Below are 23,382 nucleotides of genomic sequence, written 5' to 3'. Positions count from 1 at the left end.
TAGATAACCTTTCACGAAACTCTCACTTATGATCCTGTGAGCCAATGAAATTCTCAGAAGGTCCTTCCTTCCACTTGAAACTTTGCTTGTTTACCTAGAAAGAGGCTAAAGCTAGTTGTACATGAGAGGCACGTTCATCAAGGATGGGAACATTGGAATTGCTAGGCATCAGCTACTCAAACAGTTTGGTGGGTAGCTCTCTGGATGACACAGACAAAAACAAGGAAATGATAAATAGACTTGAATTAATCATCATCTGTGGCAACAAGGCAAATGCTTTGGTCATAAATTATCTAGTACAGACGGATCCAGAGCCAATAAATGAAAATTTACAAGTAAATGTTTATTTCTCTGTGTTGATGTACATAAATAAAATATCCATAAATGGCATAAAAGGTTAAATGGAGTGCTCTAAGTGACCAGGACAAAGATATTAATTGTCCAATTACATTCTAATGTGCCACTAATGATGTGAGAAGAAAGAAATGGACTTGAATCTCAGTCCAAATCTAAATGGCCAATGTGAAGAAGATTCAATTAGTTCATTAATTAAGAGTGTCCTGGACTGTCAACCCAACTAATGCAAATCTGCTCATTTATTGGGCTAGATTATTTTTCATAATATCCTTTTTATCTTCAAAATACATGCAAAGACAGTTTTCAACATTCAACCTTGCAAACCTTGTGTTCCAAATTTTTCTCTTCCCTTCTTCTCAACCCCTCCCATAGCCAATAATCAATCCAATATAGGTTAACACGTGCAATGCTTCTAACCATATTTCCACATTTGTCATAGTGCACAAGAAAAATGAGATGAGAAAGGGAAAAAAGTCAGAAAAAAAGAACACAAACAAACAACAACAAAAAATCATGAAAATATTATGTTGTGATCTACACTCAGTGCCGGCAATTGGATGCAGATGGCTCTCTCCATCACTAGTCCATTAAAATTGGCCTGAATCACTTCATTGTTGAAAAGAGCCGAACCCATCACCATTGATCAGCACATAATCTTGTTGCTGTGTACAGTGTTCTCTAGTTCTACTAACTTTACTTAGCATCAACTCATGGAACTCTCTCCTGGCCTTTCTGAAATCATCCTACTGATCATTTCTTATAGAACAATATTCCATAACATTCACATACCATAACTTATTCAGCCATTCTCCAACTAATGGGCACCTTCTAAGTTTCCAGTTCCTTAACAGTAGATAATTTGCACAATCTTCCTATTTACCTGAATTTGCTTTCAAAGATCACCTATTACATGCTAACTTTTTTTTCATTCATCACTCTTGCAGTGTTTGATATCATTGACTTAAGGGTTCCTGGAATTCTCCCTTGATATAGTTGTGGTTTGGGGGACACAAAGAAACTTGGAATTTTAGGATGCAAACATTTTTACAGTTTTATTTACATTCTTGCTGATAGAGAAGATCTCTGTGTTATCTAAATCAAGTATGGTTATCTTTTCAGTATTCCATACAATTTAGAAATTTCCCTTCTCTTCTAAGTTCTGTTTCTACATTTGGAATAGTCTACAGGACCCCTTCATCAACAAGTCTGAACCCAAGTTCATTGTTTTTCCTCATCCTGTTTTTCCTTCCATCACTATTTCTGTCAGTGATACTATTAACTCAAGTCCCCCAAAATTAAAATCTTGTTCCACCTTTGATCCTTTCTTCTTCACCTGTCAATCAATTAGCTGTCAAGTTTTATTGATTCCACTTCCTTAAATTTCAGATCACTCTTTCCTAAATTATTGCTGTCACTAACACAGGCCTCATTGCCTCCTGCTCAAGTACAATGTGACTCCAAGTTCTTGTTGCATGCTTTGTCTCTGTAACTCAGGCTGATACACTGTATTTGGCAAAGTAAGGATTTTTAAAAATTTAACAGAATGAATAAATGAGTGACTGAATAAATAGAAAGAAAATGACATGGCACACCACGGAGTCTTATTTCAGCCTGCAAAAAAAGATTGTATTCTAAGTTGTATCAGTGCCTAGCTGTGTGCTCTCCAATGACTAACAACTTTTTTAAACAGTCTTCCTCTTTAAATCATGGAAGTGAACACATTTCCCTTTTACCTGAGTCATTGTGATTTTGTGAAGAAATAAGGAGATAATGGGTCCAATCTGCAGTGAGTCAAGGTAACCAAAGTGCCCTATGGATGTATACTACTTCAGGAATGAATTCTTCCAAAGGATTTGCTTTGCACAGTCTCCGTGCCAGCACACTCATTTTTTCTCTAGATGCTTTAGCAGAACTTATTTATTTCTCCCTGGGCTCTGGAGAGTGGACTGTATGTTTTAGAATTCTTTTATGAGAGAAAGAGGGCTTAAGCTTAAGTACATTGTGACTCCAAGTGCTTGTTGCATGCTTTATCTCTGTAACTTGGGCTGATACACTGTTATTTTTGACAGCTCACAAGTATCCACAAGAGTACAATTTAATTCTCTGCATGTGGCTGCTCTGCCTGGAGAACCAGTGTATCCTTCAACATTCACTAAAAGTTACAGAAATCATGGAGGGTAGATTCTCACATCTTACCTCACAGAGAAATGAAAAAGGAATTTCCAAGGACTTTGGATTAGGAGTCAGAAAGTCTAGTACCAGTGTTAGAACTTCCCATCTAATCTTGGAAAGTCACTTCCAACCTCTAGGTTCATTTCCCTCCAATTTTGGAAATTTAAACTTTGATAGGACCCCAGAAGTAATTTAGTCCAACTTGTAATTGATCAAGAATTCCCTTAACAAGATTGCTGACAAAAGATCATGTAACTTTTGCTAGACTTCTTGTAAGAGAGTACCTAGTAGAAACTAAAGCAGTTTATTCTTTGTTAGCAAGTTTTCCCAAACTCAAGTCTAATTTTTTTTCAATCCCTCCTACCTTCACTACCCTTGGTTTTGCCCTTTTGGGACAAGCAGGACCCTTTAATCCTTCTTTGACATGACAGACTTTGAAAAACTTGACCATCATCAAGCCTTTCTTAGATCTTTTCTTTTATAGGATAAACATTCTCATTTCCTTGAACTGATGTAATATTAAGGTTCTTCAGTTATAGGTTTCCATTGAAAGAGAACTTGGAGATATTTAGAAATGATTCAGCCAATTCCAACCTATCTATTAGATAGTTAATAATTGTAAAATGCCTAATACAATTTCTAGCACATAATTGGGTGTCATATAAATGCTTGTTTCCTTCCTCCCTTACCAGCAGGTATTGCAATACAAGTAGGTAGAGTGCTGGGTCTGGAGTCAGGAAAACTTGCTAGCTGTGTAATTTTGAATGAATCCTCAATTTCCTCAACTATAAAATGGGGAATCACAATAACATCTTCTTCTAAAGCTGCTGTGATTATAAAATGAGATAATATTTGACAAGCACTTACCATAATGCCTGCCATCTAGTAGCTAGTTAATAAATGCTTGCTTCCTTCCTACCCAAATTCTACTATTGTCTAGTTTTCTTTGACATCAAATAAAGATCTCTAATTAGTTCAATATTTCTCAAATAAATTTAACCACTCTGGGAAACAAGAGAGTTTTCTTTTATAACAATTAAGGATCACTAATTAGTTCAATATTTCTCAAATAAATCTGACTACTCTGAGAGACAGAACCTATAAAAGTTGGTCTAAAAAACTTGGAATAATGTTGCTCTGGGAAGCCAGGGCAAAAGGTGAAAGTTGTGTAGCAAAAAAAATCAAGTTTATTTTCATACTGAAAAGATTATTACTCATATGTTCATGTTGGTATATGTATATTTAATGTGTTCCTGGAACATAGCAGGTGCTTGATAAATATGTTCATTTATTCAATTGAATTTTGGAGGTGAAATTCATTAACACATATTTTCTTTTGGAACATGATTGGAGACAGCAAAATTCTATTGAATATGGCTTGGCAAACACTGGAATAGAAATTATATCTAAGATATTGTCCTGATTGTACATATTTCCATGGTGATATGTCTTATGATTCCATTAAAAATTAAGGGATACTTTCTTGTCTCTTATTCCCTCTTCCCTTTCACAAACACAAATTCCAACAAATTCACTGACTGATTTCTTTCTAAAAAGGTGATTCTTCAATTTCCTCTGAAAATTAAAATGAACTGAATTAAAATCATGAAACTATAGAATCTCAGAATGAGAAGAGACCTTACCATTGCCACCTAGTCCAATCCAATGCATAAGTAGAGAGTGAAGTAGTGGATAGAGCACCCGACCTGAAATTTGAACTTTATGATTCCAAATCTGACTTCAGATTCTTACTAGTTGTATGACCTTATGCCACTTCACCCTTTTTGCCTCAGTTTCCTCACATGGAAAATGAGCTAGAGAAGTCAATGGCAAACCACTCTAGTATCTTTGCCAAGAAACAAGTCAGAAATGATCAAACAACAATAAAACTGATTTAAGGTCTACAAGATCTTCCCTCTGACATCAAGCAGACAAATCTAACTTTTGTTTTGTTTTATTTTTCACAAAATAATCCTTTACTTCAAATCAATACAAATAGACATCATGACCTTCTCTATCTCTACCTTAAACCTGCTCTTTTCTAAGATAAACATTCTCATCCCTTCATCTTATTTTTTTGACATAATTTTCAGTTCTCTCCCCTGCACTCATATTCAATTCAGTTCAATTCAATTTAACAAGTATTTTGTTAAGGATCTATAGTGAGGCATTAAATTGCTCTAGAAACCAAATATACAAAACCATAAATGAAATTTAGTCTCTCCTCAACAAACTTACATTCAACCATTTTTGGTGTGTTAATCCTAATGCCTAAGCAGAGTAGCTACCACACAGTAGGATACTTGCTGGTTATTGAAGTAGCTAAGTGGTGCAGTATACAGAGCATTGAATCTGGAGTTAGGACATAAGAGTATCTAGCTTCAAATACAAATTAGTTGTGTGACCCTGTCAAGTCATTCTACCTCTTTCTTAATTTCTTCAACTATAAAATGGAGATTATAATAGTACTTACCTCCCAGGACTATGACAAGGAACAAATAAGATAATATATATTTATAATATACTTGCCTAGTGCCTGCCACATAGTGGGTATTTTGAACTTGTTTCCTCTGCTTCTCCACTTTGTTGATTCTATTGTGGGTGCCTATAGTTATACATTTGAATCAGTTCTACATTGTTGGTGGAACTGTGAATACATCCAACCATTCTGGAGAGCAATTTGGAACTATGCTCAAAAAGTTTTCAAACTGTGCATATCCGTTGTTACTGTGTTACTACTGGGCTTATATCCCAAAGAGATCTTAAAGAAGGAAAAGTGATCCATATGTTTGTGGCAGCCTTTTTTGTAGTGGCTAGAAACTGGAAATTGAATGGATGCCCATCACTTGGAGAATGGCTGAACAAATTGTTGCATATGAATATTATGGAATATTATTGTTCTGTAAAAAATGACCAGCAGGATGATTTCAGAAAGGCCTGGAGAGACATGAACTGATGCTGAGTGAAATGAGCAAACCAGGAGATCATTATATACTTCAACAACAATGCTATATGATGATCAACTCTGATGGACATGGCTCTCTTCAACAATGAGATGATCCATATCAGTTCCAATTGTTCAGTAATGAAGAGAATCAGCTATACCAGAGAGAGAACTCTGGAAAATGAATGTGAACCACAATATAGTGTTTCCACTTCCTCTGTTTTTGTTCACTTGCATTTTTGATTTCCTTATCAGGTTATTTTTACCTTATTTCTAAGTCTGATTTTTCTTGTGCAGCAAAATAACTATGGATATGTATACATATATTGTATTTAGCATATACTTCCACATATTTAACATGTATTGATCTACCTGCCATCTGGGGGAGGGGGTGGGGGGAAAGAGGGGAAAAGTTGGAACAGAAGGTTTTGCAAGGGTCAATGCAGAAAAAGTACCCATGCATATATCTTGTAAATAAAAAGTTATAATAAAAATATATATTAAATTTTGAATCAGTTCTTTCTATACTTTAGAAATGGATTTATCAAAGAAACCTGTTGTACAAATTTTCCCCAGTTTCCTACTTCCTTTCTGTTTTTAGCTGCATTGTTTTTGTCTATGTAAAGCCTTTTAAATTTTATGTAAATAACATATTGTTCATTTCATCTTCTTTGATCTGCTCAATTCTTTGTTTAGTAATAAACTCTTGTCTTCTCCATATATCTAAAAAGTATATTCTTTCTTGCTTCCCTACCTTGTTTAGGATGTCTAAAGGATGTCATCCCTTATGTCTAAATCATGTACCCATTTAAATCTTATCCTCGAATATAATGTGTGGATGTCAACCTCATTTGTACCCGAATTTTACAGTTTTTCCAGGAGTTTTTGTTAAATAGTGAACTCTTACATTAATAGTTATGATTTGGGAATTTATCAGACATTAAGCTATTGTGTTCTATGTGTTGTATACTTAGGTCTATTGATTGTTCTGTCTATTTCTTAATCAGCACCAAATGTTTGGGATAACTATTCCCTTGTTTTATAGTTTATTTAAATTTAAAATTATCTTACTTTTCTGGATTTTTAAAAAAATTATAGCTATTGATTTATTCTTCCTCTCTCTTGTTTATCAAAGTGTTAGAGGGATGCCTTTCCCTAAGTGTTTCTTTGGCTGTAACCAATTCCTCAATTTTGGCATGTTATTTCATTGTCATTATCTCAAATGAAATCATTCATTGTTTCAAGGATCTCAGGTTTTTTAACCCATCTATTCTTTAACATGGAATTAGTCTTCAAATGATTTTCAGTCTTTTCTTTAACTGAATTCTTTATTGAATATAATTTTATTGAATTATGATTAGTAAAATATGTCTTTAATATTTCTAGGAGTTTTTGCATTTGCAATCAAGATTACTTTCCTAGATCAATTTTTTTTTTCTCACAGTTAATGAATGTAATAATGCTCAATTTCCAAGCTACACAAAACAAAATCTTTAAAAAAAACATAGAAGAGATTAAAATTATACGGGGGCCATCCCTATTGTTATGTCTACTTCCCAGGTAGTCCAGAGCATGTTTTCAGCGAGCATACAGAAGATGATCTTACATCCTAATGAGTTTATTCAAGTATAAAATTCATTATTTATGAAAAATAATAGCAGTTTTGTCCGAGCATACAGAAGATGATCTTACATCCTAATGAGTTTATTCAAGTATAAAATTCATTATTTATGAAAAATAATAGCAGTTTTGTCCCAGAATTGTTTCTGTTTTAGCTTTGTTGAAAAAAATTAAAATAATAAAAATAAAAAAGAGAGAGATAACAGTAAGAAGACATGGGGAATAAAGGGAAAGTAACCTTCCTTTACTGCTCTCTCTCTCCATTCTTACCTGGACTTAAGAATTTTCAAGAGTCCCTAGGATCATGGGCTTTTACTCTACTTCCTTAAAAATACCCATATAAGAATTCAATGGCTGAATGAACTGAAGAAACTTTAGCTTATGCTGTTCTGTTGACAATTTGTTTTCTCCTGCCTTCTCTATCCTGTTTCAGGGTTCCAAAATCATATATGAGCTTGATATAGAGTTGCTGCACCCAAACATTATATTATAGAGGGTAATGTTTTCTCTTTCTAGCCAAAGAAAGGGAAAACTAGTCATCCTTGTGCCCTGTTTTAGGATTATCCTCTCCAGTCATGTTTATCATGCAAAGGAAGGTTGCACTAATGATATAAAAAGAGTCCTGTTTACAGATTCAGAAGACATGGATCATGGTTGGTGATTAAATTCTGCTATTCACTAGATAGGAGAATCCTGATCAATTTTCTGAGCTTTAGTTTTCTCATTTTGAAAATGAGGATCAATAAATCAATCAATACTTATTGTGTGCTCACTATATGCACAGTATTGTGCCAGCTGCCAAAAACGTAAAGTTGAAATGAAATGTTCCCTCTCTTCTATTGGTAGAGGTTATATGTACACATGCAAATATATTTATCTCTCTCTTTTTTTTTCTGAGACAATTGGGGTTAAGTGACGTGCCCAGAGTCACACAGGTAGGAAGTGTTAAGTGTCTGAGACAAGATTTGAATTCAGATCCTCCTGACTTCAGGACTGGTGCTCTATCCACTACACCAACTAGCTGCCCCTGTATATTTCAACAATTATGTAGAAATATTTGTAATATATAACTCTATACATGTATATAAAATGCATGTAGCGCAGTGCTTTTTCTGTTTTTTTTTTTTCTCTCTCTCTATGGTTTTGCCCTTTTGATCTGATTTTTTCTTCTAACATGATTCATAAAGCAATGTGTATTAAAAATAAATAAGCTTACTACAAAAAATTAAAAATTATAAATTAATATGTATACATAACATATTACATAAGATCTTGTAGGGGCAAAATCAGTACTGGGCTGGCAGATTAGGAACACCCTCTTTCACTAAGTGACTCTAGATGAATAGAATTCAGCCTTGGGGAACATAGCCTTTATAGTAATAGATCACATTGTTTATCATTCTCTGGCTCTTTACACCTGCATTTTAGAGTCTCAAAGAAAATCACATTACTTATGTTTGACTCATATGTAGGGTCTCTGCCAAAGAGTTAAAAATATGTTCAATATTTAATGTGGATTAGGTATAGGATAGTATTTGTTTTCTCCACACAAAAGAAATGTTTAAAATACAACAGACCCATAAGTACAGATTAAGGAAGACTTAAAATATGAAACAATAACCTGAAAGCTTCTATTATACTTTCCCTAAAGGTTGACACTTGAAATATTAAAACATAAACTACTTAGAGAAGCAGCTAAATATCCATTCCCTATTATGACAACTCTGGCTATTGTCTTCTCCATTAGACTGTAAGTTTATTAATTTCCTCATCTATGTGTGTTGCCCACATACAATGTGTATAAAACCATATGATGCCTAAAATTGTGGACAAAAAACTCAATAGGAAATAATAATTATTATAATAGGAAATAATAATAATAATAATAATAATTAAACATCATTAAAAGTAGCAAGTAATGAAGAAATCTAATTCTCCAGGTGATAATAAATGGAAATAAATTCTACCGATTCAAATATACCATACAATTGTTGTCATTGTTTAATTGCTTTCAGTCACGTCTGACTCTTGGTGTTTCCATTTGAAGTTTCTTGACTAAGATATGGGAGTGGTTTGCCATTTCTTTCTCTAGTGTATTTTCCAGATGAGGAAACAGAGTTAAGTGACTTTCCTAGGGTCACAGCCATTAAGTATCTGAAGATTTGAACTCATGAAAATGAGTCTTTCTGATTTTAAGTCCAATATGCTGTCTAGCTACTCTAGAATATAGATTTTTTTTTAATAAGAGAGCCCGATTAGATCTTATTAAGTCAAGAGAGATATCTTGATGTCAACCATAGAGAAATTCCCTATAGTCTCCAGGGAGTTACATCATAATAGTGCAAATTAAAGACATGTTGAGAAGTAAGCTTTTTCTAAATGTATACAAAGGAATATTTTTTTCTTTCTCTTTCCTGGAATTCATTATAAAGAGAGTTTGGAACCACATGTGTTTCTCTCTCAAAGGAATGAATAATGTCTTTCCTCTCAAAAGTTCTCACAGTAACATTTCCTCTCCTCTGGTCACATAGACATTGGGATCAGCATTCTCCCCATTAATTAAGGAAACTTCATGCAAAATACTCCAAGCTTGGCTAGAAACCCAGGTTGAAGATGAACAAGATGGCTTATGATTCCATGCTAAATCTAGGATTTTATGTCCCTATGTTATAATGTAGAATGTGGCTCTAAGAGTTGAGAGGAGAAAAATGAAATTGAAGATTTGACAACTGATTGACTATGGAGTGTGAAAGAAAAAAAGAAATCAAGTATTATAAAACCAATATTATGTCCATTACTTTTTGACAAGAAGGTAGTCAATATCCTATCTGCATCTCAAGGTTGTTTTAAGGAAATTGTTTGTAAGCAAGATAATTGCCTCCTAAATATTAATTATAATTCAAAGACAATAATGTGACATTTCAGAATTAACAGAGCAGAGCCTAAATCCATATCACATAATTTTTCAGCAGATGTCATATCAATTCCCATTTCTTTATGTTTGTACTTCAGGGCATTCTGTAGTGAAATGTCATAGTAGTTCTTGATCTAAGTTCCTTGGTGTATTGTGCCTTTGAAGTTTCTGTCACAATAAAATCCACTCATGCTTGATAATGGTGTGGCACTTTAAGAGGGTACATGATGCAGGGGAAAGAGGGCTAGCCTTGGAGTCAGGAAGCCTTTCTGTCCTATCTCTAATGCTCATAGGATATGTCACTTAATATTTCAGTGACCCACATGACTTTCGAAAATCATAGAGTTATAAATAAATGGTTGAGCGATGATAGAAGGATCTTTCACACTGAGAGTTCTTCATATCATGGCAAACTACAGCTTTTTGTATCTCTCTATCTCTTAATCTGTGTCTTTTTCTTTGTCTCTCTCCTCATATATGTCTGCATTGTAATCTCATTAGAACCTTAGAACAAGTTTATTAGATAAGTATAAGTATTATTAACATGACTATTTTACATGTAACTGAAAAAAAATCTAAACTAGTGCTGGAACTGTAGCTCCCTAGAAATCAGCCGGAGTCAGGATCACTAAACATCTTTATTCTTGATCTTTATCTTCCCCTCCAATGCCAGGTCACGAGTGCGAGAGAGCATGAGTTCCACCACCCAAGTTTCTCCTACTCCTCCCATACAAGTCACTTCCCCCTCTTTGCCCACCAATCAAGTCAGCATAGAACAGCTGGGGAGGGTCAACCTTCAAACAAGTTAATAGGGAACCGTCCAATTGGCAATCAGTCTCACGTGCTTCATTATCCAAGTGCGTTGCTCAGTTCTAGCCCTTTACAAACTAGGAGAGGTCAAATACATGACTACAATCACATAGCTAGTATGTGTAAAAATCCAAATATTGAGTTCATGATTTTTCCCTGTCAGGTACAGCTACTTCTTCACCGATGGCATAGTAGACAGACTGGTGGATATGCAGTTAGGAAGATCTAAGTCAAAATCCAGCCTTATGCACTTACTAGCTATATGATCCGTAAGTCACTTTAACTCTGTTTACTTCAGCTTCATCAACTACAAAGTGGGGTTAATAATAGCACCTATCTCTCTGGGCTATTGTGTGGATCAAATAAAATATTGTTTGTAAGGAGTGCTTAACCTGACACCTAGTATCTTTTATATAAATGTTTGTTTTCTTCCTTTTTCTTGCCCATTCCTATTCAGATAAAAGGTCTATTTTTAGACTCCTAACATGGAACAATTGTTATTATCTTTCTGTGGCCCAGAGTTGATGCCCTTGATCTGTTGGCTTGGAGTTAGACATTGAATTCTACCTAATTTTGTCTTCCAAATGTCCTAAGTCAGGATGTTCTGGTTCCAAACAAGCTATGGTAATCTCCAGATTTATTGTACACAGGGAAATAATTCCTGAAAGCAGAAAGATACAGCAAACTGATCATGTAGCTGTACTTGGCTGACTAACCCACTTCAAGACACAGAAGAGTTTGGGAGGAGACATTGAATTGAAATGCAGGACAGAAAGGTTGAATAGCTTTTCTGTTTCTCTAAATTCAGACCCGGTTTCATTACATACTTGGATTATTGGGGGGGGGGGAGGGTTCACAGAAGCCCATAAATAGCTAAATTATTAGTGTAGGGTTAGTTCAAATATCTGTCTTTTAAGAGTTTTACTTTCATTAACTAATAAGAGTGTGGAAAAAACTTGATATCAAAAGGTATAGGCTAGATACTTGCATTTGGTGTTTAGTTGCTGTGAAATCATGATAAAGTGGCTTTATTTTTCTGTTTTCCATTCAGTAGAATGGGAATAAGCACAGTTGGCCTACCTATCAAACAAAGCTGTTGGAAAAAATAAATTGTGATGTGCATGAAAGCTTTTAACTTCTAGAAAGTTCTCTCCAAATATGAGTTAATATTATACCCAGGGTGATTAAAAGTGAGTTGAGTTGAACATACCATGCAATCACAATTCTACAGAACCATTGAATTATGATGTTTTGACTTTTTGTGTAGAAAATGCACAGGGTTTTCACCTTCTCAAAAATGATAGATTATGACTTACTGAAAAATTTTCATATTTATAAAAACAGATTGATGCTGAGTGTGCTATTAATAGAAACTAAATTTTAGGGAATGTTCAAATTGAGGTAGGTGGTAGAATCAATTCATTATAGAAGCCATTAAATCTTTGTAGAAGAGTTCATTTCCCAAAGAAAGACAAATAGATTTTGTACATATGGTACAAGATAAGTGTAATCTCAAAAGAAACTTCTCTTTTTACTTTAGTACTCATTATATTTCTGAGTTTGGACCAATAATGTTTGAAAAAATTGCCCAATAACATCCACTCCATTTTCGCTATTACTATGGAAGTGTTTATAAATGTTTCAGGTGAATGAGGGGAAAATAATTCACTTGAAAGGACAGAAGCCATTAACTATCTGGCTTGGACCCACATAAAAGTGTTTTTCCTCTCTTTTTTACTTCAAGTTTTTATTTTAATTTCTCTCCACTTAATAGTGTTTTATTTTTTCCAATTACAAATAAAACTAGTTTTCAATATTCATTTGTATAAGATTTTGAGTTCCAAATTTTTCTCCCTCCTTGTCTTCTTTCCTTCCTTCCTCCCAAGAGAGCAAGCAATTTGATATGTTATAATGTATAATCATGTTAAACATACTTTCACTTTAGTCATGAAAGAAGAATCAGAACAAAAGGGGAGAAAACCACAATAAAGAAAAACAAAACAAAACAAAAAAGGGAAAATTAGTATTCTTAGATCAGCATTCAGACTTCATAGTTCTTTTTCCAGATGAGGATGGTATAATTCCATCATGAGTCTTTGACATTGTTTTGGATCTTTGTATTGCTGAGAAGTTGTCTATCATAGTTGACTGTTACACACTGTTGCCATTACTGTCTACAGTGTTGTCCTGGTTCTGCTCACTTCACTCAATTCATGTAAATCTTACCAGGATTTTTCTGAAATACTTTTGCTCATTATTTTTTACAGAATACTGATTCCATTACAATCATATTCCACAACTTGTTCATCCATTCCCCAATTGATAAACATCCCTTTAATTTCCACAACAAAAAGAGCTGCTATACATATTTTTGTACACGTGGGTCCTTTCCTCATTTTTCTGATTTCTTTTGGTTACCAACCTAATGGTAGAATTACTGGGTCAAAGGGTTTGGTATATTGTCTCACTATTTTTATTCTCTTTGATGAAATGATCAATTCTATTATTTGTTGTTTGACCCACTCATTCTTTAAGATTAGATTGTTGCGGATGGCGGAGAAGAAGCACACGACTCTGTGAACGTCCTTACTCCCTCACAACCAATTAGATAAATCAGCCTCAGAAATAGCGCTGGACTGATAGATACCACAAGGACTGGAAGCACAACTTACCAGCTGAAGAGAATCAGGAGTTTCAACAGAAAAGGTCAGTTCCCAGGGGAGGAAGAAGAGAGGCCAGCACAGACGGCTGGGTGCTAGCATACTGCACCGATTGCGCTGGGAAGGGCTCTGGGATCAGAGAAGCCACTGAGATAGAAGAATCTGGCACAGGCTATTAGCTCTTCTCTGCTTATAGTATAACAGTTCATAAGAGAAATCTAAACTACTTTTAAAAATTCAGATAGATTAGATTTTCCCCAGATCCTGGGGGTGACTCAGCAGATCTCTGCACCAGGGGGTGTGGCCTAAGCTCCCACCTGAGACTAGTTAAAGAGATTGACAAGTAGGCAGATACGGCCCAAGGCAACACACACTGCCTAGCTTAGCTGGAGGGTGTGGAACTCAGCTCCGGAAGTCCCAGAGAAGCGGAACCTTTGAACTAGGGACCACTTCTGGCAGACACTTCCAGTTTGAGAACAGGGGCTTTTCACATCACCTGCTGCAGACATCCACGCCCCACCAGGAAGCATAGGCTGGGCTTTGTGCCTTCTTTACAGTTCAATCTCAAACCTCAGGGAAGCAGCTAGAACACAACACCCTCAAGGCACAGCAGTGCTAGTCACCTCTGAGGCACTTCCAGGGAGGGGGTGGGGAACTCTCTCCCAGAGCTCTATCTTAGCTCAGGCGCAAGAGCCGCTGCATCCATCCGGTCTGGGAGGAAGCTGGTAAAGAAGTAAATAAAGAATTTCCTACCCCAGGGACAGACCCCAAAAGATTTTTTAAATATGAACAAAAAAGCCAGAAAAACCATAGATTCCTTCTACACAGAGAAAGAGCGGGTATCCAACCCCGAGAAAGTTAACAGCAGAGAGTCAGCAGATAACAACCTAAAGGGGAACGATTCCTGCCCCCCATCACATAACTCTCTTCTAGAAGAGACTATTAAAAAGTTAAGAGAGTTTGAAGAAAACTGGGGAAAGGAAAGGGAAGCTATGATAGAGAATAACAACGTCCTGAAATTGGAGTTGGAAAAAATAAAGAATTCACAGGAGATGCAGGGAAACAAAATTTGTGAATTAGAAAAGGTTAAAAAATCACAGGAAAGTAGGATTTCTGAATTGGAAAAGATAAAAAGTCTCAAGAAAATAGAATTTCTGAATTGGAAAAAGAAAATAATTCTCAAAAAAAATTAGGGAAATGGAAAAAAATTCAATAGAACAAAATAATTCATTTTAAAACGAAATTGGGCATTTACAAAAAGAACTAAAAACTGTGAAAGAAGAAAATAACTCCTTAAAAGTCAGGATGGAACAAATAGAAATGAATGATTCACAGAGAACCCAAGAATCAGTCAAACAAAACAAAAAAAAAAAAAATGAGAAGTTGGAGAACAACGTCAAATACTTACCGGGAAAATCTATAGACCTGGAAAATAGATCTAGGAGAGATAATCTGCGGATCATTGGACTTCCCGAAAACTATGACCAAAAAAAGAGCCTAGATTCTATTTTATAGGAAATTATCAAAGAGAACTGTCCAGAGATAATAGAAACAGAAGGGAAAGTAGATGTGGAAAGAATTCATCGAACTCCTTCTGAAATAGACCCTAAAAAAAGAACACCACGGAATATTGTGGCTAAGCTGCAGAATTACCACACAAAGGAGAAAATCCTGCAAGCAGCTAGAAAAAAACAATTTAAATACCAAGGTGCCACAATAAGGGTCACTCAAGATCTGGCTGCCTCCACATTAAAAGATAGAAGGGCCTGGAACCTGATATTCCGTAAGGCAAAAGATCAAGGACTGCAACCAAGAATGAACTATCCAGCTAAGTTTAGCATCTTTTTCCATGGAAGAAGATGGTCATTCAATAAAATAGAGGAATTCTATATGTTTCTAAGAAAAAAACCAGACTTAAACAAAAATTTGATCTACATCCACAAGACTGAAGAGAAACAGAAAAAGGTACACAGAACCCTTGAGAACTGTAACTCTGTTGTGGGTATATAAAAAGTACTCAAGGATAATTTGATTTTACTGATATAAAAGAAAAAAAGGGGGGTGTAGTAAAGGGAAGGAGGTCGTTTCAGAAAAAGGGGAAGGAATGATAAAAAGAGGGAAACTACATCCCATGAAGAGACATAGAAAATACACCATATCTGAGGGAATTTAGTGAGGGGGAGAATCATTGTGTGAATCTTACTCTCATCAGGAGAGGCTCAAAGAGTAAATAATTAACATATTTGTTTTTCAGAGAATTTTCTCTCACCTCATTAAAAGGGGGGGAGAGGAAAAGGGAAAAGGAAAAGGAGAATAAGTGAAGGGACTTGGAGGGAGGGGGGAGGGATACTAAAAAAAAAAGGGGAGGGTTGCGCGTCACAAGGGGGGGTCTGTAAATTAAATATCGGGGAGAGGGATCAGGGGGGTCAAGGGAAAAAGCATAATCTGGGGATAATATGATGGCAGGAAATACAGAATTAGTAATTTTAACTGTAAATGTGAATGGGATGAACGTTCACATAAAACGGAGATGGATAGCAGATTGGATCAAAAATCAGAACCCTACAATATGTTGTCTGCAGGAAACACACTTAAAGCAGGGAGATACATACAGAGTAAAGGTAAAAGGTTGGAACAGAGCCTATTATGCTTCAGGAAAAGCCAAAAAATCAGGGGTAGCTATCCTTATCTCAGATCAAGCAAAAGCAGAAGTACATCTAGTTAAAAAAGATAAGGAAGGAAACTATATCCTGCTGAAAGGTAGCATAAATAATGAAGCCATATCAATACTAAACATATATGCACCAAGTGGTATAGCATCTAACTTTCTAAAGGAAAAGTTAAGAGAATTGCAAGAAGAAATAGACAGTAAAACTATAATAGTGGGAGATCTCAACCTTGCACTCTCAGATTTAGACAAATCAAACCACAAAACAAATAAGAAAGAAATTAAAAAAGTAAATAGAACATTAGAAAAACTAGGTATGATAGACCTTTGGAGAAAACTGAATGGCAATAGAAAGGAGTATGCTTTCTTCTCAGCAGTTCATGGATCCTATACAAAAATAGACCATATATTAGGACATAAAGATCTCAAAATTAAATGTAGGAAGGCAGAAATAATAAATGCCTTCTTCTCAGACCACAATGCAATAAAAGCTACATTCAGTAAAAAGTTAGGGATAAATAGACCAAAAAGTAATTGGAAACTGAATAATCTCATCTTAAAGAATGACTGGGTGAAAGAGCAAATTATAGAAACAATTAATAATTTCACCCAAGATAATGACAATGATGAGACATCATACCAAAATCTGTGGGATGCAGCTAAAGCAGTAATAAGGGGAAATTTTATATCTTTAGAGGCTTATTTGAAGAAAATAGAGAAAGAGAAGATTAACGAATTGGGCTTACAACTTAAAAGGCTAGAAAAAGACCAAATTATAAACCCCCAACCAAAAATTAAACTTGAAATACAAAAATTAAAAGGAGAAATCAATAATATTGAAAGTAAAAAAACTATTGAATTAATAAATAAAACCAAGAGTTGGTTTTATGAAAAAGCCAATAAAATAGATAAACCTTTGGTAAATTTGATCAGAAAAAAGAAAGAGGAAAATCAAATTGTTAGTCTTACAAATGAAAAGGGGGATCTTTCCACCAAAGAAGAGGAAATTAGAGAAATAATAAGGAGTTACTTTGCCCAACTTTATGCCAATAAATTTGATAACTTAAGTGAAATGGATGACTTCCTCCAAAAATATAGGCTCCCTAGATTAACAGAGGAGGAGATAAATTGCTTAAATAGTCCCATTTCAGAAAAAGAAATAGAACAAGCTATTAACCAACTCCCCAGGAAAAAATCCCCAGGACCAGATGGATTCACATGTGAATTCTACCAAACATTTAAAGAACAATTAGCCCCAATGTTATATAAATTATTTGAAAAAATAGGGGATGAAGGAGTCCTACTAAACTCCTTTTATGACACAGACATGGTACTGATACCTAAACCAGGTAGATCGAAAACTGAGAAAGAAAATTATAGACCAATTTCCTTAATGAATATTGATGCTAAAATCTTAAATAAGATATTAGCAAAAAGACTTCAGAAAATCATCTCCAGGATAATACACTATGATCAAGTAGGATTTATTCCAGGAATGCAGGGCTGGTTTAATATTAGGAAAACTATTAATATAATTGACCATATTAATAATCAAATTAATAAGAACCATATGATCATCTCAATAGATGCAGAAAAAGCATTTGACAAAATCCAACATGCATTCCTACTAAAAACTCTTGAGAGTATAGGAATAAATGGACTATTCCTTAGAATAATCAGGAGCATATATTTAAGACCATCAATAAGCATAATATGCAATAGAAATAAACTACAACCTTTCCCAGTAAGATCAGGAGTAAAACAAGTTTGCCCACTATCACCATTACTATTCAATATAGTATTAGAAACGCTAGCCTTGGCAATAAGAGCCGAGAAAGAGATTCAAGGAATTAGAGTAGGAAATGAGGAAATCAAACTATCACTTTTTGCAGATGACATGATGGTATACTTAGAGAACCCCAAAGACTCTGCTAAAAAGCTACTAGAAATAATTCAAAATTTCAGCAAAGTGGCAGGATACAAAATAAATCCACATAAATCCTCAGCATTCTTATATATCACCAACAAAATGCAACAGCAAGAGATACAAAGAGAAATTCCATTCCAAACGAATGTTGAGAGTATAAAGTATTTGGGAATCCATCTACCAAAGAAAAGTCAGGAATTATATGAGAAAAATTACAAAACACTTGCAACAAAAATAAAGTCAGATCTAAATAATTGGAAAGACATTCAGTGCTCTTGGATAGGCCGAACGAATATAATAAAGATGACAATACTTCCCAAACTAATCTATTTATTTAGTGCTATACCAATCAGACTCCCAAGAAACTATTTCAATGACCTAGAAAAAATAACAACAAAATTCATATGGAAGAATAAAAGGTAGAGAATTGCAAGGGAACTAATGAAAAAAAAAACTCAGAGGAAGGTGGTCTAAGTGTACCTGATCTAAAGCTATATTATATAGCAGCAGTCACCAAAACCATTTGGTATTGGCTAAGAAATAGACCGGTAGATCAGTGGAACAGATTAGATACAAAGGACAAAAAAGGGTACATCTATAGCAATATAATCTTTGACAAACCCAAAGATACCAACATTAGGGACAAAAATTCATTATTTGGAAAAAACTGTTGGGAAAACTGGAAATTAATATGGCAGAAATTAGATGGACTTAACACCATATAACAAGATAAGATCAAAATGGGTCCATGGTTTAGGCATAAAGAATGAAATCATAAACAGATTAGAGGAACAGAGGATAGTCTACCTCTGAGACCTGTGGAGGAGGAAAGAATTTATGACCAGAGGAGAACTAGAGATCATTATTGATCACAAAATAGAAGATTTTGATTACATCAAACTAAAAAGTTTCTGTACAAATAATACTAATGCAAACAATATTAGAAGGAAAGTAACAAATTGGGAAAATATTTTTAAAAGCAAAGGTTCTGACAAAGGTCTCATTTCCAAAATATATAGAGAACTGACCCTAATTTATAAGAAACCGAACCATTCTCCAATTGATAAATGGTCAAAGGATATGAACAGACAATTCTCAGATGAAGAAATTGAAACTATATCCACTCACATGAAAGAGTGTTCCAAATCACTACTGATCAGAGAAATGCAAATTAAGACAACTCTGAGATACCACTACACACCTGTCAGATTGGCTAAGATGACAGGAACAAATAATGATGAATGTTGGAGGGGATGTGGGAAAACTGGGACACTAATACATTGCTGGTGGAGTTGTGAAAGAATCCAGCCATTCTGGAGAGCAATTTGGAACTATGCCCAAAAAGTTATCAAACTGTGCATACCCTTTGACCCAGCAGTGCTACTACTGGGCTTATATCCCAAAGAAATACTAAAGAGCGGAAAGAGACATATATGTGCCAAAATGTTTGTGGCAGCTCTTTTTGTTGTAGCTAGAAACTGGAAGATGAATGGATGTCCATCAGTTGGAGAATGGTTGGGTAAATTGTGGTATATGAAGGTTATGGAATATTATTGCTCGGTAAGAAATGACCAGCAGGAGGAATACAGAGAGGCCTGGAGAGACTTACATCAACTGATGCTGAGTGAAATGAGCAGAACCAGAAGATCACTATACACTTCAACAACAATACTGTATGAGGATATATTCTGATGGTAGTGGAAATCTTCAACATAAAGAAGAGCCAACTCACTTCCAGTTGATCAATGATGGACAGAGGTAGCTACACCCAGAGAAGAAACACTGGGAAGAGAATGTAAATTGTTAGCACTAATATCTGTCTGCCCAGGTTACATGTACCTTCGGAATCTAATGCTTATTGTGCAACAAGAAAATGGTATTTACACACATGTATTGTATCTAGGTTATATTGTAACACATGTAAAATGTATGGGATTGCCTGTCATTGGGGGGAGGGAGTACAGGGAGGGGGGGATAATTTGGAAAAATGAATACAAGGGATAATATTATAAATATATATATATATAATAAAATTATTTTTAAAAAAGATTAGATTATTGCAATTAATTTTTAGTCTATTTTTCCATGGCCCTTTATGACATAAAAATTTTATTGCATCATGATTTGAAAAGGATGTATTTAATTTTTTGCCTTTCCACATTTGATTGTGAGGATTTCATGACCTACCAAAAAGTCAATTTTTGTATATGTGTCATGTACTGCTCAGCAAAAGGTATATTACTTTCTAACAGAGGTCTAACATACCTAACTTCTAAAATTCCATTCACCTCATTAATTTCTTCCTGTAATATTTTGTGATTAGATTTATCTATTTCTTAGAGGGGGAGAAGGAGGACTCTGATAATATAGCTTTGCTGTCTACTTCTTACTGTGTAACTCACTTCACTTCTCCTCTATGAACTTGAATGTTATACCACTTGGTGCGTATATGTTTAGTATTGCTATTATTTCATTGTCTTTAGTTTCTTTAGTAAAATATAGTTTTTTTCCCTTATCACTTTTAATTCAATCCATTTTTGCTTTTCACTTTGTCTGAAATCAGGAATGTTACTCTGCTCTTAGTTTTACTTCAGATGAAGCATAATATATTCTGCTACATCCTTTTATCAAAAAGATAAATAGTTTTTTGTTTGTTTTGTTTTTTTGAGGATGGGGTTAAATGACTTGCCCAGGGTCACTCAGCTAGGAAGTGTTAAGTGTCTGAGATCAGATTTGAACTCAGGTCCTCCTGAATTCAAGGCTGGTGCTCTATCCACTGCACCACCTAGCTGCCCCTGCATCCTTTTATCTTGTGTGTATCTCTACACTTCAAATTTTTTTTCTTATAAATGGCATGTTGTAGGATTCTATTTTTAATCCACTCTGCTATACATTTCTATTTTATAGACAAGTAGTTCATCCCATTTGCTCTCACAATTATGATTACTGTGTATTTTCCTCCATCCTACTTCCTCCCTTGAGTAATCCTTTTTTCTGTCCTTTCATCCTGTCTCTCCTCATCAGTATTTTGTTTCTGACCACTGGCTCCCTCAATCTGCTCTCCCTTCTAACAGCCTCTCTCCCTTTTATTTTTCCTTTCTACTCCTACTCCCACCTAGGGAAAAATAAATGTCTATAACCAACTGACTATGTTTGTCATTCTCTCTTTGAGACAAATCCAATAAGAGTAAGTATAGAGGGCTGCAGATAGTGGGGGAACTGTGGGTAAGAATCAGTCAAACAAAATCAAAATAATGAAAAAATAGAAACACCTTACTGGGGGAAAAATAAACCAGCTTTCATATATCTAGAAGAGATAATTTAAGAATTATTATATTGCCTAAAAGTCATGATCAAAGAAAGAGGTTGGACATTATCTCTCAAGAAATTATCAAGGAAAACTTTCATTGATATTCTACTATCACAGGATAAAATAATAATAGAATTTGCCAATCACCTCCTGAAAGAGATCCCAAAATGAAAACTCCAAGCAATATTGCAGCCAAATTTTAGAATTATCAGGTCAAGGAAAAAATACTGCAAGCAGTCAGAAAGAAACAATTCAAATATCAAGGAACAACATTCAGGATTACACCAGACTTAAAGCTTTTACATTCAAGTATCTGAAGGCTTGAAATATGATACTCTGGGAGACAAAGAAGTTTGGATTACAATCAAGAGTTAATTACCCAATAAAATTTAACATATTCTTTCAGGGGTAAGAATAGACATTCAATGAAACAGGGGATTTTCAAACTTCTTGATAAAAAGACCAGAGCTGGACAAAAAATTCAGTCTTCAAATACAAGATTGAAGAAAAGCATAAAAACATAAATATGAAAAAACATGTTATTCAAAGTTTGTACAAACTTTATATCTCTACACAGGAAGATAATTATAACTTTCAAGAACTGCATCTCTATGAGGACAGTTAGAAGGGTTATACATAGACAGAAATGTGGGTATAAATTGACTCAGATATGACAATATAAAAAGAAATTAAGTAGTAGAAAAAGTGTTTTATTGAGAGAAAATGAAAGGGGAGACAAAAATGAGGCAAGTTACATCATTAGCTTTACATCATTAGTCATTAGCTTGTATTTGCCCAATTCTACCTTTTTACCTTTCTAGTCATCCTGTGTTGTGCCCATGTTAGTACCCTGGATATCTTAGAATCAGCTGGAGTCAGGATAAGCAAAAGTCTTTATTCTTGGTCTTTTGGGGTTGCCTTCAGGGGATTAGATCTAGAAATCTATGCATCTCCTTCCTCTCTCTCCACCACCCAAGAATGATCCTGCTTCTCCTACTCCACCTTCTGATTTCTCCTCCCCTTCTTTGTCCACACCTACAGTTCAAGCCAGCACAGAGTTGAGTAGGGTCATCCTCCAAGCATAAGTTAATAGAGAATTGTCCAAATGGTATTTAGCCTCAAGTGCTAGGTTATCTTGCATTAAGTGCATTTGCTCAGTTCTATCCCTTTACATCTCCTGCTTTCTTTTGTTTTAGAACACAGGTGGTCACTCCATCCCTGACTTCTCAGGGAGGTGAGAATTCCAAAAAGGAGATGATCACACCCTCCCTGACTTCTCAGTAATGGAAGTGAAACACCAAAAAGGAGGTGATCATGCCCCCCCCAACTTCTCAGGAAGGGAGATGAAAGCATTAAAGGAGATAATCATGCCCTCCCTGACATCTCAGGGGGCACCAAAGGGAGTGGGGATTGCTAGTGGGTTTTTGGATTGAAGGGTCTTATTAGAGACAGGTATGCACAAACCATTTAGCATGGGAGGTATTGCACAACCACATAGCAATAACACACAGGCTATTAGTGATGACTCTCCCTACAGTCAGTACAGGCTCGATGAGGTGTAACAAACATGAATTGTACATGCAAGTAGTGATATAATAAACAATATGAATCAACATGGTGTTGTAAAAGATTTCCAGAAGTCCTAGAAGGAGGGTATGTAAACATCAGTCACACATCTGCCTTTTTCAGCAGCCAAGAGATAGTGCAAAACCAATCTATTGTCCATTGCTTCATGTGTCAGGGAATCCAATGATCCCCACAAGTTTTTGAAGTCCTGCAACAGTCTTTTTATATGTTAGGGAATCCAATGATTCCTACAGGTTTTGAAGTCCTGCAACAGTCTTATGTGTCAGAGAATCCAATGATTCCTGAGGGCTTTCAAGTCCTACAACAGCCTTATCATATCTCATAGAATCCAATGATTCCTGAGGGCTTTCAAGTCCTACAACAGCCTTATCATATCTCAGAGAATCCAAAGATTCCTGAGGGCTTTCAAGTCT

At 35.1% G+C, this 23,382-nt stretch overlaps 1 protein-coding gene across 2 annotated transcripts in view; it reads right to left on the bottom strand.

Annotated features, from left to right (window-relative positions):
• RGS4 (regulator of G protein signaling 4) overlaps positions 1–22,359 on the bottom strand; it is a 92,497-nt gene extending 70,138 nt beyond the window's left edge. For both annotated transcript variants that reach the window (XM_074266471.1, XM_074266472.1), the window contains exon 1: positions 22,196–22,359. The gene's annotated coding sequence lies outside the window, so the exon portion shown is untranslated. The remainder of the gene's footprint in view (positions 1–22,195) is intronic.
• Between the last annotated feature and the right edge of the window lie 1,023 nt (positions 22,360–23,382).

Source organism: Sminthopsis crassicaudata, chromosome 4 (genome assembly GCF_048593235.1).
Source record: "Sminthopsis crassicaudata isolate SCR6 chromosome 4, ASM4859323v1, whole genome shotgun sequence".
NCBI lineage: Eukaryota > Metazoa > Chordata > Mammalia > Dasyuromorphia > Dasyuridae > Sminthopsis > Sminthopsis crassicaudata.
The sequence above is the reverse complement of the archived record's forward strand: the minus strand, read 5'-3'. Positions and strand labels throughout refer to the sequence as shown.